The sequence below is a fragment of the Balearica regulorum genome, chromosome 6, assembly GCF_011004875.1.
Source record: "Balearica regulorum gibbericeps isolate bBalReg1 chromosome 6, bBalReg1.pri, whole genome shotgun sequence".
NCBI lineage: Eukaryota > Metazoa > Chordata > Aves > Gruiformes > Gruidae > Balearica > Balearica regulorum.
Genome location: NC_046189.1, coordinates 26,002,781 through 26,018,747, shown reverse-complemented (window position 1 = coordinate 26,018,747; position 15,967 = coordinate 26,002,781).

The window sequence follows — 15,967 nt, the reverse complement described above, 5'->3', positions numbered from 1 at the left end:
GAAAGAATCTCTGGCAATGTGTGCTGTGGGTGATGAAGCATATCATGTAGGGTTAGCTATGAGCAGACAGCAGGTTGTGGTTACTGTCCCCGGCCAGCTGGGAATTGCACATCTCCTATCATATTTATTAGTCACCCATCCTCTGTCACCTCCCCCTTCCTATTTACCCCGTCGTCCAGCTGCTGCCTCTCATCTTTTAGATCTCTGGGACATGGAGATTCAATTAGGATGGTTATAGCCATGTAGGAGCCTTCAACTGTCTCCTAATATACATATTTGTAATAATATTTACATGCTTATTTCCATTCAAAGGCCCTGTCAAACTTGACTTCATATGCTGATATACATAAGCAGAAAGTTAAAGATCTACCCAAGACTCAGCAGCCCAAGGAAAATGGAGTTAAGGAACTGTAAAGTATAGATTCACAGCATCGGCAATGACATATCCCGAGATATTTTGGGCACATCTTGAGTGTCTGATGATGAATGGATCAGCCTGCGTATGTTTTAGAAAACCCTTTGAACCTTCATTAAAATATTCTAACAATGTTATACATCAAAATCAGACGTTATTCTTTTTCAGCAAGCAAATTCCTAGAGCAACTCAAGGAAAATACTCATTCAGCTTGTTACAAGAACTATAAATAAGATAGAAAAGCATATTGCTTTTTTTTTTTCATTTACACCCAAACAATTAACAACATGGGGGAAATTTTATTATTGTCTCCATTAGAAAAACTGATGATACAAGAACAATATATTCTTGATGTCAACTTGTAGACTTTTTTTTGCTGAAAATTTATTTTAAAAAAGACTAGTTTCCCTTAATAACAGGGTCATCCCATTTTATTGCTGGAAATTCCCTATGTAAGTTCCCTATGTTCCTGTAAATTTTGTTTCTAGAAAACCATACCATCTTTCTTTGCTTCCTTGCATGTTGTGTCCTCACTGCACAGGTAATTCGGAACTTGTCTCAATTTTAGCTTATCTCTATTCCATTTCTAAAGAAAAAAAAATATCCTGGACTTGGGTTTGGAGGTGCCTGGGCAGGTTTAGCTGGCCTGAGGTGTTTGTCAGAGCTGTCCCACTTTGAAGGAAAGGGTCTGACAAAATCACAAGGGTGCTGATAGTCCTCCCCTCCATGTTTTCCCACAGTTGTTCCTGAAGGACAGACTAAATTCTTCAGAAATGAACACAAGAGATGGAAAAAGAAACAAAGCAGAAAAGCTGCTGGGGATTCACCCCTCAACATAGTTATGAAGAAGTAGGGGTGACATGAGCTGTATATTTTGCTGTGATTGACATACCAGCAAAAGTTGGAAGACTTTTCCCCAAGGCAGCCAGCCTTCTGGCATACCCACATCTCCACATGGCCAAGAGATGTAGACTGAAACTCTGAGGGCTGAGGTGCAAGACAGCTTCAGGGGAAGTCCACAGTCAAGAGATGGTAATAGCTGTCCAAGGGGGTACTCCACTCCATAGTTTGGAAAAAGCTGAACAGGGTGTGATGCTGGGTCCAGGGTAATCCAGAGATCTCTGGGTTAAAATACCTGGAGGTATTTCTCTCTGGCTGTCTTCACGCCAAGATTTCACATCACCAATATAGCCCAAGAACAGGTCATGCAAAACCTCCACCACTTCAAATGCCACCTCTTGCAATACATGCAAGAAACAAAGCAGGTGACCTTTTAACAGCCACTGGAGAACCTCAACCTGAATGTGTCTGAGCACTCAGAAGTCATGTGGGCATCTGTGGAAAGGAGCAGGCAGCAGAGAGACTGATTTAGAAAAGAAGTGAAGGGATGTAGAGATGCTCAGGTGCACTGGAATCCAAAGGAAGGGTACCTGGAGGAAGAGCCAAGCACTCTTCCTCTACGCTACTCAAGTGTAGAAGTCCCTCGGCCTAGACCCAGTTTGTGCAACCTGTCCATGATGCATCAGGATGTCTTTGAGCCCATACTAGAAGAAGACATTATTCTTCCAAGCTCACTTCAGAGATTGCGTGGGCACAAGGAGGACAGTTAGCATTTGGCCATACATGAACATACCCCAGAAATTCAGCAGTACGTGAGCAGTCAGAAGTTATCTGTGTCTGTGACTGCTTTTTGCTGTGCCCATAGAACAGCCCAGGAGTTGCTGGTCCTCTTCTTCTCCCAAGCCATCCCTTTTCAGGAACTACCCAAGTTGCTTCTGCAAGTTGCCTCCTATTTGCCCTCTTCCTTTCCCTTCCCCTCCTACTGGGAACCTCTTTCCATCTCTTATTGCCAACGCAGCACTTCGCCTTTGAGGGAGGTGGCCAGGTATGGGCTCAGTGGAACACGGACATAATCTAGGTGCAAAAGGACCCTGCTTTGGGGCAGCCTCCAATCCATGTTTAACCCTTTGGTCACAGCTTTCCCTTTCTGCTTCTGGACCCACTGTATCCCTGCAGCTTCCTCTCCCCATCCAGGAAGAGTTGGAGGAGAAAGGGAAAGTATTTTCTTCTCCCAGTCATGCTTTGGAAGATGTACTGTGCCCATGCACAGCATTCCCCTCCCCCTCTGCCATCCCTCCCCCAGGGTTGCTCCTGGTGGCCACAATAAGAGGTTAGCCAGCCTATTTCAATTAGTGGCAAACTGTGTGGCGTGACTCCAGGGCCTCCATATGTTCATAAGTATAGGCAACCGCACTTTCCTTGACGCATTCCTCATTCCAGGGAAAGGCCACATCTCCACAGCTTGCTGGCACAAGTCACACAGGCAACTGCAGAAGAGATGGGATAATAAATACACACTCACATATACATACACACACATATACGTAGGAAAACTTGGCACCCTCCCACCCTCTCCCGTGTTGACTGCCACATGGTCCCCATCAATTTTTGTCAGAGCCAGCAAGCCAGCCAACCGCTCACGGATGCTGACAAGGCATTTTCAACAGCTGAAGAGACTTCTCTGCTTTCCTCCTCCAACCCTTAGGATTTTGGTTGGGATTTTTTTTTTAAAGGCATCTGCTCCTAGGAGACATTTCCCAGTCATGGCATTGCCAGCATGCCAGGTGCTCCTTGGCTAGGGTGCCTGTCTCTGCAGCTGGGGGTCAGCAGGTTCCACTTTGTCCTGTGTGGAGATGGGATGGGGTCTGAAAGCAAAGAGGTCCTCATAATGTGCCACCTCTACTATCTCAAGCATCCCTGGAGGAGACTGGAAGTCTCCCAACCCAGTTGCTGCCATTTTTCCGTATTGGCCTCAAGGGTGCAGATTCCATCCACTCCTCCTCTACCCTGAACACAATTGCTACTCTCACATTCCTCCATCCCACCGCTTTCACCAGCCATCCTCCTCCTTCCCTAAAGCTGTTCCCCACTCCTCACTCTCCTTTCTTCTATCTACAGCTTTCTTTGCACCCATTCCTTTGTCCCTCCTTTGACACTGATCTTTCTATCATTTATTTGATCCTTCTATCATTTCTTGACTGCCAGTTCTCCTTTACACCATGCTGTGCCCTGAAAAGTTTGCTTTTATCTATGACCTCATTACCTTCACCCATCCATGTACATCTAGTGATCCTTCCTTAATTTATAGTGTGGCTTCCAGCAATGCCTAAGAGAGTGATGGAGACATGATTTTCTTCAGCAATTTGAACACTATAAGCTTCTTCCCCTTGCAGGCACTTTACACAACCAGACTCCAAAGAGCACCCTATGCTCTAACCTGCCTGGAACCTGCTGTACTCAGTATGAATGGGCTGTGCTCGGCACCTGTCCTTTGAAGGGCTCACACTTGGGCTTAGCCATGCAGTCAGGTGAAGGGTCCAAGAAATTCCAATTCCTTTAGCATGAACAGCTTGAATCCTCACCCCCTGAGGACCCTGGAGAGATTCATCCAACTCTCAGCTTTGACACTATATTAATGCAATGCTCAAAGACTTTGATGGTGGTTGAGGCCATGTCTCAGTGTTCAGGAGATCCTCCTGTAAGGGGCTCCTCCTTCCATGTCATGTTTTCAGGGCTTTCTGCAGGTGACCAGGAGTTTGTGTCTAGAGTCAAAGTCAGGCCTGAATTAATGGAGAACTCCAAAAAGCTATTTGACACATCTCAATGGGTTTTCTAATACTTAATGACACAACACACACTGCAATGGCCCCTAGGCTAAGCTGAAGGGCAGGAACTGTGCTCTCAAGAGAAAGGAGTACAGAAGTATTTGGGGGAGGAAACAGAAAGCAGTGGTGGCAGAATAAGGACTTTCAATCTCAGTGAAATCCTAGTCCCACTGAAACTCTGGCAAAACCTCTCACAGTTGCTCACCCCAACCCTATCCTGGGTAAAGCTCAAGAATACTAGTCTGGTGCCATATGGGTTGGTGTTTTCAGCCCCATGAGAAAAGGCATTTTTGTGTCCTGGGCCTGGAGGGTTCCTACCCATCACCTGTGCAAATCCACCATATCTGGCCCTTCTTTCTCCACTCAGTCCTACCCCAGGTCAGGAGGGAGGTCTGTGTTCAAAATGTGGTTCAACACAGAGAAAAATTCCCCAGTCAGGCACCACCCCCTGACCAGCTGTTTGCAATACAGCTGTGGGGCTGCGTTTCGCAGGCAGGAACGTGCTGCTTGCTCATATGCCCGGAAACATCTGTGCAGACAGTGAGACAGACAGGCACATGGTGGGATGGGAAGAGGGGGAAGAGCAGAAATGGGGGAACTAGGAAGGGATTGAAGGGAACTGTTTCAGATGAGCAAGCAGTTTGGCAAGTCTTCACAACCAGGGTGCACAAGCAGGTCTGGCAGAACTCTCCAGCTAGCACAGGAGCACTCTTCTTCCTCCACCCCAGCCCTCATGTCCATAATGGACAAGACAACTGAAGCTTCTCCCACATTGCCAAATGCCAGGTCATGTCAGCCTTTGCCATGCAGATGAAGAAACCACAGTGCTTGAGCAGACCCATTTCTCTGAGCTGGAGGCAGCTGAGTCGAGGAGATGCTTCAGGAAATATGGAGTTCAGTGAGCGGCTTGGTCCTGGATGGGGTCATGGGTAGAGTCAAAGCAATTATGAGGAAGTGCTCTGACCACAAGCCCACACTGCCTATCACTTCCACTAAGAGATGTATCTTCTGACATGTACAAGGATCCTGTTAGCAGAACAGGCCCTGAAAGCCATCCAAAGCTGACGAACCTTTTCCAAACCACTAGCCTGGGCTCAAGATGCAGCATCATGGGATTTCCCTATACCTATATTATGGTGCTGCTCAATTATATGCATTATGGTATTTTTATCTCTCAGAAGCCCTGGGTGTTGATCACAAGTGATGACAGGAGAGTGGGCAAGGATAACCATCAACTTGGAGCTTGAGACTACAAGCTTTGGGAAGCAAGCTAGGCAGCCTGGCCTCACAGAGCAAAATATCACCATTTCCAAGGATGTACAAAGTGAAAGATGAAATAAGGTGCTGGGATGAGCTGAGGAACCAAGAATCCTCGCAACACTGCGTTTTGCTTCACTGGTCTGTCACATCTTAGCTTAGAGACCCATAAAATCTGATTGGGACTAAGGTGGGATGTAGAAACTTGGCCATGTCAAGGACAGGGGCTACAAATGGAAAAGGGGCTGGAGGACAAAAAGCCATGAAGACTTTGTCAGTGCACAGGACTTTGGCAGCTTCCCCAAACTCTCTGATGGATTGCCCACTGCAGCTGTAGCTGTCTCATCAGGCCAAAATCAGGTGTATCAGCTGTGATTTGAGGTGGATGAACAGGGTAGAAGAATCTGAAAGCCGTCTCAAAGAGTCCTGGCAAGTCACCATGGGAAGTACTGTTTCCTCATGCAGCTAACAAAGAGATCCATGCTAGAAGAAACTTGCTGCTCCTACCACAGCTCAGGACTTCCAGTCTTCTTCCTGAGCATGGATCCTGCACTGTAAATGAAAGAGAGAGATCCCAGATTTACCCGGAGAGTCTTCCAAGGAAGATAAAATGATACCATGACATGGAACCAGTCCCCTGTATCTGACTCTTGAGATGTTCTTCCATATTCCTGCCTGCACATCTGGGAAGGTCAGAAAAATAACAGGAGAAACTAGAGAAAGTTGCAGAGAAAGCACAGTTGTTTTCAGACTCAACCCAAATGTGTAGGGAACTCTGTCCCATGTTTCCAGATGACCAGTGATTTCAAGAGATCACTGCCAACTCAATGCCTGGGGTGAACACTTTCTTTCCTATTACTGCTCTGCAGGTAGCAGTGGAGACACACGATCCAAGAAAGCATGGATGTGGGAATTTTACTTCCAATGGTCCAAATCTTTCTTCAAGCAGTCCTGAAACACCCACATCCTTCTGGATCACAGTTGACAGCAACAAATATCATCTGCAGGGAAGGAGGCAAAAGAGAAGGAATAATTGGATTTGTCAGCTTTGCCAAACTGATCTAAGGCTAATTGTCCCTGCCTCTGCCTAGGTCAGAGCTAAACCTCATCACCAGTTTGAAATCTCACTTGCTGGCCATCCCTGGGTGGCTGGAGCCAGATGGAGAACAGGGGCATGCAGACAGTTGGAAAGACCTCCAAGCAGAGCTCAAGGAAAGATCTAGAGTTTCACTGTTGGTTGAATGAAATGAGCTGATTTTGCCAGTTGTCAGGCAGCAATCACAGCCCTGATGAATGACAGAATAAACCAAGTTCCTTCTGCAGCCAAATTCCATTGACACCTCCACAGAGTTGGCTTTCACCATCCATCACGACATCTGCTGAGGTCCATGGGAAGGGGAGAGGGTGTAGCTCTCCGTCCCACCCTGGGTTATTTTTACAGCTGGGAAAGGAGGTGGTGAACCTGGACGAGAGGGTTGGAGGCTTTTCCAAGGCAGCTCACAAAAGCTGTGAAACCAGAGCCGGAGCTTGCAAGGCCCCAGATCCCCAGATCAGCAGCTCTAAATGTGTCATTGGCACTGAACCTATAAGGGCCATGTGCCCCAGAAAGGAATTTCCCTAGTTCTGCCCAAGCAGAATTTTTCTGCACACAAATAAAATCTCCCAGCCAAGTACCTGTCTCCCCCACTGGTGTAGAAACCCAAAATAGATGCTGGGAACTCATAAGCATCTCCAGCTCTTCCTGAGGACACAGCCTCAGGGGGTACAGGCAGGACAGTGGGACAGAAAGACCGTCTATGACATGCAAACCTTTTCCCTGCCCAGATACAAGATTTTTGGAAAATATCCAACCAAGCAAAGACCATGGAGATGTGCTGATTTACATCAGATGAAGATGGGTCCCTTGAAAATCAGTTCCAGGTGAGCTGCATGGAGCTGCCCAGAAGTTGCATGCTAGTTTTTTTTTCCTCTCTGTCTCCCTGTTCCTTGTTGCCAAAATGTGTTGAAGCTGAGGATTCACAGGCAACGCAGAGCTGTTCCCTTGGGAGGAGCCGTTCCACACATGCCTTCCCAATAAGCTATCCCAGCAGAGTGGCAATGTTTAGAAACCAAGCTGGTCATCGTTGGCAATTGTAGAAATGGACAAAAATAGCAGAAAAAAAATTTCACAATTTCCTGCGCATTTTTTCTGATTGTTCCACAAGAAAATGTTGGGTTATCCAAAAGAGAAGAATGGGTTTAGCAAGCAAAACAACAGTAATCACCTGCTTTGCTAAGTGTTTGCAAATACCATAAACTGTTTTTCTTAGCCAAATGTCATTCCTTTCCACAACCATCACCCCCTTCTCCCAGTTACTCACTCTGACTAATGGGAGGGGAAAGAGATTGTTGCCTTTTTTTTTCCAATGGTTTTTAACTCCAAAATTTTAATTTTAGTTTGAAAGTGCTCTCCTCGCCTCCTCTTTGCCCCACAGGATGGGTGACACCATCGCATCTGTGGCACGAAATGCTTTGGCTTTGGTCACTTAAACATTCGGCAGTAGAAGATAGCATCTAGCTAAGTTCTCTCTGGCAAACTGTCAGTGATGGGACAGGACCTCTAAGTTTGTAACACTTCTCCAAGACAGACAAGGTTCCTCAGTGCATCCTTCATCAAATTCTCAATTTTGCTAATTGAGCTATCCAAACCATGTTGGAGGGGAGAATTGTTTATATTTATTTCTTTCTGGATTGTAGACATTGCCAGTAGAGTCTTCAAAATAAGAAAAGAAAAACCCTCTGACTCGCTGCCCAGAAACTCAATCCCAAAAGCCTCCTCCCAACCTCTGTTTACAAAATTATAAGCTTTCTTTGTCCTAACCATTTTCCTGTTACAATAATATTCTTCATCTTCTATCTGACTTTTTTTTGGTGCATGGAAAATATGATTTCATTGTGAAAAGATTTCTTATGAATCAATACAGCAAAGGGAACACAGAGATGCTTGCAGTAAATCACCCTCGAAGCAGAGACATGTAGAAAATGAGTTACAAGAAAAAGTAGATAATCCCAAGCCATTTCCAGATGGAAGGAGGTTATATTTTCCATACACTGTATCTGGTTTTTGTGTCACAAAGCATGCCGGTATTTATTTAAAGTATTTTTTCTTGTACCATAGGGTTATGATTACATGAAATGAGTTTCCAAAAATTACAAAAATTGGCCTGCTTTAGGTAACAAATGGAAGAACTGAGATACTGAGTTCAAACCAGCTAAGGCTCAGCCCCTTTTGAAGTTAAGAGCCGAGTCCAGCAGCAGAAGGCTAACTTCCATCCAGCAAGGTTCCCTCTGCTGCGGGGACGGTCATGACCAGTGCAGAGGTCTGATTTTCCAGCCTTTTGCAGTTTCTTTCACCCACTTCTCCATAGCTGGCAGGGAAGATGCTGGGAGGTAGGCTTGCTTCTCCCCTTCTGCAAAGTGAACTCTGTCATCACCATCTCCTCAGAGAAGGCTTGGCAGGACTGAGCGCCTGGCGACTTGAGGGAGCCACTGGATCGCTGAGTTCTTGGAAGCACTGGACAGGGAGCAGCCTGTCTGAGCCACGCACCAAACTGAGTGTTAGGTACCAAACTGAGTGTTAGGTACCAAGTTGCTCTCCTAAAGGAGAGACATCTGAAAGCCATTTGGAGAGCATCTGGATGGAATCGGATCGGGCTGCTACCCAGGGGACTGAGGCACATCCTCTGAGTGGTTCACTCCTGCAGTGACCTAAAGTTTAGACAGGTAGATGAGAGAACTACATCCCCCTTCCAACAACTCCCTGAAACCTGAAAATCTGGTGAAACATCATCCCATGGGCTCTTCATGGACCTGTTGTTCATAGACACTGTGGGTGTGTAGCATCCTGCAAGGCAACTGAGAAACCGATGACTAATAGATACAACCTCAGACATGCAAGCAAACAAGCAAGCTGTGAAGAGTAAAACCAGACTTCTCTAAGCTCAGTTTAGCTGTGGGCAGACAGAATAGAAAAGCTTCTGTGCAGGCATTTGGGGGTCATGTTCCAGAAAGGGGAAAAGGTCCTTGAATTTTAAAAACTGGTGAGAAATATTATTGTGGTGCCCACATAAGCAACGCAGTTTGGGTCAGGGCTACCTATAGCATGGCTAGTAGTCCATCTCCAACCAGCTTGGAAGGTGGCTGGGTCCTGGCCCAAGGACCCACTTGCAATATTGCTGATGTTTTCTGCCTCAGCATACTTTAATCTCTGGCTGTCACAGAGCGATGCAGCTGTGTTGGGCCTCTCTCATGTGTGGTTTGGATAAAGCACCAACAAGAAGAGCTGGAGTCACACAAGCCAGCCAGACAGGAGGGCTGCACAAAGGGTGGATAGTTTCAGGGAGAGTAGGTGATGTATCAAAGCTCCTGTCCTTCGTTATCCAGTTAGTGCAACATTCACAACCAACCCGTCACCTGCTGTTCACAGTTTTGCTGAGCTGAAGGACTCCCAATAACACATGTATCCTGCCTTCTCCAGTTACGCCAGACCAACCTCTTCCCTTGCTTGATAGATGGACAGAACTGAGCAAAACAGGAGCTGGATCTTCATTAAAGCCTCTGATTGTTCCCTAATCCTAATTGCACTAACAGGAGGTGAGACCCAGACCTGGTGGTTATAAGTGTTTCATGCTCAATGAAAGGTCCTGAGGGCATGACCAGGTCCTGAGTTCCTGCGGGTCACTGTGCAATGGGGGAGTGCAACCAGTGCCGAGACCCCTCTCCATGAAACTGAGGGTGACTCTCTTCACCTTTCTGATGGCTGGGGCTGCCTCTGAGGCTGCCAGAGTTCTGTGTGCTTGAATCTTTCTTTTTTTTTTTTTTTTTTTTTTCTTTTTTCCAGGAAAAGCTGGCACTCCAGCTATTCCAGCGCTCCCCTGCCCTTAAAGATCTGGATTTTTTCTAGCATGTCAAATACACCAATCTATAAGACGAGCAGCACCAACCCTGAAAAGCTGGCCCGGGGCCGGGAGAAATGTCAATACGAGAGGAAGTGTCTGTCACATACACACATACACACACACACACACACACGGCTCCATGAGCCAAGCTATTTGAAGTCATCTTTGGCTTGCTGCTCCCTTCTCCTGCTTTCAGCGGTCCCATCGGTAGGGACCGGCCGACCTCTAGTGGTGTGAGCCCTCAGTGCTAGCCAGGAGACTCCGGGCCGGGAGGAAACCTACATCCCAGCAGAGCATCTTACCTGTGCGTGGCTTTCTTCCCTGGATAATAAAAGGTCCCACACGACTGGAGAAACCAAAAAGGGAGGAAAGGGATGGGAGAGCATATGGCAGGAGTAGGGAAGCAGCCAGAAGAGCTCAGATCATCAGTGTTGCCTTGGGACTTGCGTTACCAAACCCTTCAGCATCCCTACCTGAGATGCTCCCTGAGGGCTGGTGGCTCTGAGACGATGCTTGGTCAAAAGCAAGTTGAGGAAGAGAGCAGAGATGGGATAGCAGGGTGCTGACCCTGGAGGCTTCTGAGGCCAGGTGGACTATGGCTAGGGTCCCTGCGTTCATGCCCCACGCTCTGCACAGTCATTTTTCTTTCCCTCATGGAGCAGTTCCCGAAGTATTTGAAGAGGGGGTGCCCCCCTGTTTCCCAGAAGGGAACAAGAGGAAAGCCAGGAATGAGCACCAAAACCCTGAGAAAGCTCAAAGCCAAGCACTTCCTCCTTGCTGGAAGATATTTAGGATCTCCCTCTGAGTGGGGCTGAGGCTGGAGCCAGGGGCACTTGGGAGTGAAGGACAGACATCACTTGCAACCCATCAAGCCGAGGCAGATAGCAGCCTGCCTGAGCAAGGCTGAGGTTTCTCTCACGTGGAAGTGCGAGCTATAAAGACATGTGAAACCCTATCTCCAGTGCTATCCATATCAAAGAGTTCAAGGGGGCTGCTTTAAAATAGGACCTTGGCACAGGTTCCTGCTTCTCCTCACGTCTTACTGAGAGGCACTCTGCCAAAATGTCAGCTTGGCTGCTCCACATGTCCCCGGCATCCCAGGCATGTCCTACAAACCTTTCCGGTGCTCCCAGGGAGATCGCTGCCTCCATAAACAGCCTCTCTTCCCTCCTCTCAGCTGTGGAGGATCCTGGTGACCCCTGAGCACCATCTCCCCAGCTGAGGAGCAAGTGGAGTGTCTTTCCTGAAGTGCCAGCAGCAAGGGCTGGGGGCATGCATGAAAAGGTCTTTGAAGACAGTGTTGGCCAAACTGTGTGCAAGGACCCTCTTTTTCCCTCTCCTCTGCGTGAGTGCAAGGGATCCATGGAGAACCAGGGGGCACAAGGCAAAGCTGGTGGGAATGAACTTGACTTACTAGTTGTGCTGGCTTTGGCTGGGATAGAGTTGATTTTCTTCCTAGTCGCTATGTTACATAGTAGCATAGGGGCTATGTTTTGGATTTGTGCTGGAAACAGTGTTGATAATACAGGGATGTTTTCGTTACTGCTGAGCAGTGCTTACACAAAGCCAAGGGCTTTTCTGCTCCTCACCCCACCAGTGAGTAGGCTGGGGGTGCACAGGGAGTTGGGAGGGGACACAGCTGGGACAGCTGACCCCAACTGACCAAAGGGATATTCCATACCATATGATGTCATGCATATAAAGCTGGGGGAAGAAGAAGGAAGAGGAGGACATTCAAAGTCTGGTGTTTGTCTTTCCAAGTAACCATTGTGCACAGTGGAGCCCTGCTTTCCTGGAGATGGCCAATGGGAAGTGGTGAATGAATTCCTTGTTTTGCTTTGCTTGCGCATGTAGCTTTTGCTTTACTTATTAAACTATCTTTATCTCAATCCAGGAGTTTTCTCACTTTTACTCTTCTGATTCCCACCAGGGGGGAGTGAGTGAGCAGCTGCGTGGTGCTTAGCTGCCAGCTGGGGTTAAACCATGACAGTAGTATAAGTGGAAAAAGAGATTTCAGCTGAGGTGATCATAGGTGTCCAAAGACTATGTCCATGAAGAGCCAGAGGCAGGCAAAGCTATGGCATTTCAGAAACCATGCATATAAACCATGAGGTCATCTCCCACGGGTCATCCAAATATCACAGTAAAACCCTAGAGGGACCACACAGAGTCCCCTGATGCCGTCCTGGGATACTGGCTTAATCCAAGCTGTCTCAAAGGGAAAAGATTATACCCTGAGCCACCATACCCTTTTTCTCCCATCCCACACAGGTTTTCCTCCTGCCTTTTGCCCTTCTCAGCCTAGTGCACTTGCTAAATCCCAGCCTAGAGAAGGAGCCGAGCAAAAGCCTTTCAAGATTACCCCGAGGCTGGTGAGTGAACATTCCACCCCTGCTCTCCCAGCTGGAGGAACAGGCAAGGGTGGCTCAGCGCTGGAAAAACAGATCTCAGTAAAGCTAAAGGCATTTGCTAAGCATCTCCTATTAAGACAGGTTGCTCTCACACAAGCTGCCCCACAGACAGCCAAGAGAGCGAGGTGCTTCAGCAATAAACTGCTCTTCTCCTCTCCTCCCTGGCCCTCTTGAGCAACTGCAGTGCATCCCAGCGGAGCTCTGCTACACCAGGGACAAGGTCACTGCTGCACTCTGCTTTGATTCAGTGCAGCCTCCCCTCCCACATGCAGTTTTCATTAGAGCCCAGCTCTTCTGGCAAGAATGCTGTGCACAGTCACGAGAAGCTGTTCACTGGTGGCTTGTTTTATCCAGTTCTTGGAGGCTTAAAACAATGAGCTTGCAAATATTGCATTCCTCCCTGTGCTTTTTCTTTCTTTCCTTCATTCATTCTTTTTTTTTTTTTTTTTTTTTAAAGTAAGATGGGGGAGATACATAGCACTAGAGCTTGGGGTTAGATGTGTGGGGAAGGCTTGGTTTTCACTGGACATGAACTGCATGCCTGTTTCTGCTGGGCACTGCCTGAGCCCCATGTAGGGATGAGGGGGAAAAGAGATGGGTCAGGGCAAATACGGGGTGGCAGCCAAGAGGTAGGAGGTTGTGAGTCACCCTGAGATCATCAAGACATGAGGAGGCAGAGACCAGTTCCACTTGGGTTGTGCCACCACATAGACCTGTGGGTACAGCCAGCTGGGGGCCATTGATGGTGTAGTTTGCAGTAGACACAAGGCAGAGCATGAATGAGGTGGGAAATGAAGGACCACTGAGCATGTTAGAACCCCCGTGTCCTGGGACAGAGAGGTTGTGAACAAGGTGCTTCATATCCCTTCTCTAAATTACATTGCTTTTTTAGCCTGGCTCTACATAGACCTGTTCTGCATGCTGGAACGGTCTGGACTCTTACCTGTCACTACTTCATATCTGCCTAAAATTGCTGGTATAAGGGCATGCGAGGAAGGACAGTGACATGGTGAGCATCAACTAAACAGAGGAGAGACCTGGCTAATGCTGCTTTTACTCACCTGAGCTTTTGAATTAGGCTGCTGCCTGATTTAGCTTGGACTATATGGTCTCGTGGGAGCCAAGGCTGCACGGTGCTGCCATGGGGGTGGAAAGGGTCACCGGCACCCAAGGCCTGCAGAGGGGCATCTTTGGGCTGTGCTCATGTGAAAGGTAGGCAGGGCTTGGCAGAGGCTGTGCAGAGCAAGCAAGTCTGGGACCAGCAGTGCTGGGAGCACCCTGCACCCAGCTCAAGGTGCTCCTGCTGCACCCCAGTCCTGCAGCCACCCAGCAGGCTCCCAGGCCCTTTATCTCAGGGATGTGCAACCCCCACTGCATCCAAGCTTGTCTGTCCATCGCAGAGCAGTGGGAGCACAACTCGGAGGTGCGCTGCGAGAGAGGAGCTGCAGGAGAAGCCAGCTGCAAGTAAGGAGACATCACCTCCTGCCCAGCCTGCTTTGGTCATGCATCAGTCCAAGGCATCCATCACTTGGAAGCACATCCCTGTAGATGGAGCCAGAACCTCACACGGCAGAAGAACAGCCCAGTTCTACCCATAGCCCATTGCTCTGCTCTGAAGAGGAACTAGCCCAGCCCTTCTCCTCCCTGTCCTCAAACACCTCCAGGGTTTTGACTCCACTCCCTCTCCAGATAAACCATTCCAGAGTGTCACGCTGTCCCTCTTTATTCAATATTTAACCCAAATCCCCTTCTGCTGCCTTTTCCTGTCCACCGCGGCCATGGAGAGTGGGTAACTCCTGCACCACAGGCTGCATGTTGATGCATGCCCCTCTCCAAGCAGAAACTGCCACTCCCACGCGTGCAGCCCCCCGAGCAAGCTCATGTGTGTGCCCACATTTATCTGTGTGTGGTGTGTTGCACAAGGGTGGCATGTGTGCATGGCAGGCAGCACTCTACCCAGCGTGCCCACCTCCCTGGAGAGGAACATTGATCAAACCTTCTAGCACGCTTGAGTGATTTCAACACCCAGAGGCTGTTTCTCATGTCAGGTCCCAGTCCATCACAACACTGCAGAGCCTGAACTGGTCAGGGAAATGGGACACAGGCACTTGGCAGGCAGCGATGTGGCATCGGGCCCAGCTCCGGGTGGATGAGTCCCTCCCTTCAGTGACGATGGGGCGAAGGCAAGTTCGGAATGGCAGGAGGGACATGGCTGGGGTGGTTTGACATCGGTGGTTGCAGCAGGACAGGGGACAGGGATGCTGTTTGCCAAATAGTGTGCAGATATGAGCAGAGCTCATCCCAGCCCCAGGGTGGCTTTTGCCCGCATCAGGTCTGCTCCACCCTTCCCACCCTGGGGAGGCTGGCTGGCTCCTGGCCTTTGCTCATACAGGAAGCTCGGGAAAAGCCAGGATGTGTCACGCTTTCTGTCCCTTGGGGACACTTCTGAGGGGGCCTCGGCATCACTGAGAAGCCTGGGAAAGAGTAAAAGTGAAAGAAAACTGCCCATCCCCACCACCATGACTCCAGTTTTGCTCCAGATCTGATGGTTGTTTCTAGCTTAGTCAACGGAAAATAATGTTGGTGGGAGAACAGACCCACCTCCAGGGTTTCTCCCCAGGAGCACCCCTCCTTGCTGGGGCTCCCCCCGGACTTGAGGCATGGCTTTCCATCTAGCTTTTATCTGCCAACAGCACCCCACAACCCAATAACCCTGTGGGTCCCGGGGTCTGGGCTTTAAAATCTGTAAAATAAAGGTTGCTGGGAGTCTGACCACATTTGCAAGTGGGCCGACTAGGAATACTTGCCCTTGGTGAAGGCTTGGTGCCCCGACCCCAACCCAGGGTTTCCTGGCTGCTCTTCTGTCCGATAGTGTGCCCACCTCTTTCTCCTGGAGTAAGAGGCAGAGAGGAGCGAGAAACTTCTCTGCCTTTCACAGCCCCACAAGAAACACTCCTTGGGTGGCCCAGAGCCTCCAGAGCAGGGGCTGAAATTAGGAAAAAAACCTGCTGATTTGGGAACCTGAAGGTGGGAACTCGATAGGGACAGGGAGATGCGATGGGGCCAAGGTTTCCCGGTGTGGAGCTGGTGGGTCCTGCCCTTCCTCACGGTCACACCCAGAGCCACCAGCCTGGCCTGGAGACACCCACAAGCTGCAAAGAGGGAGACCCTGGAAAGCCCGTGCTGTGAGAGCCAGCGAGGGGAAGCGGGTGGCAGATAAGAACATGTCGAGGAAAAACACAAACCAGAAGCTCCGGAGGAATTTTGGAAAGGAAATGGGGA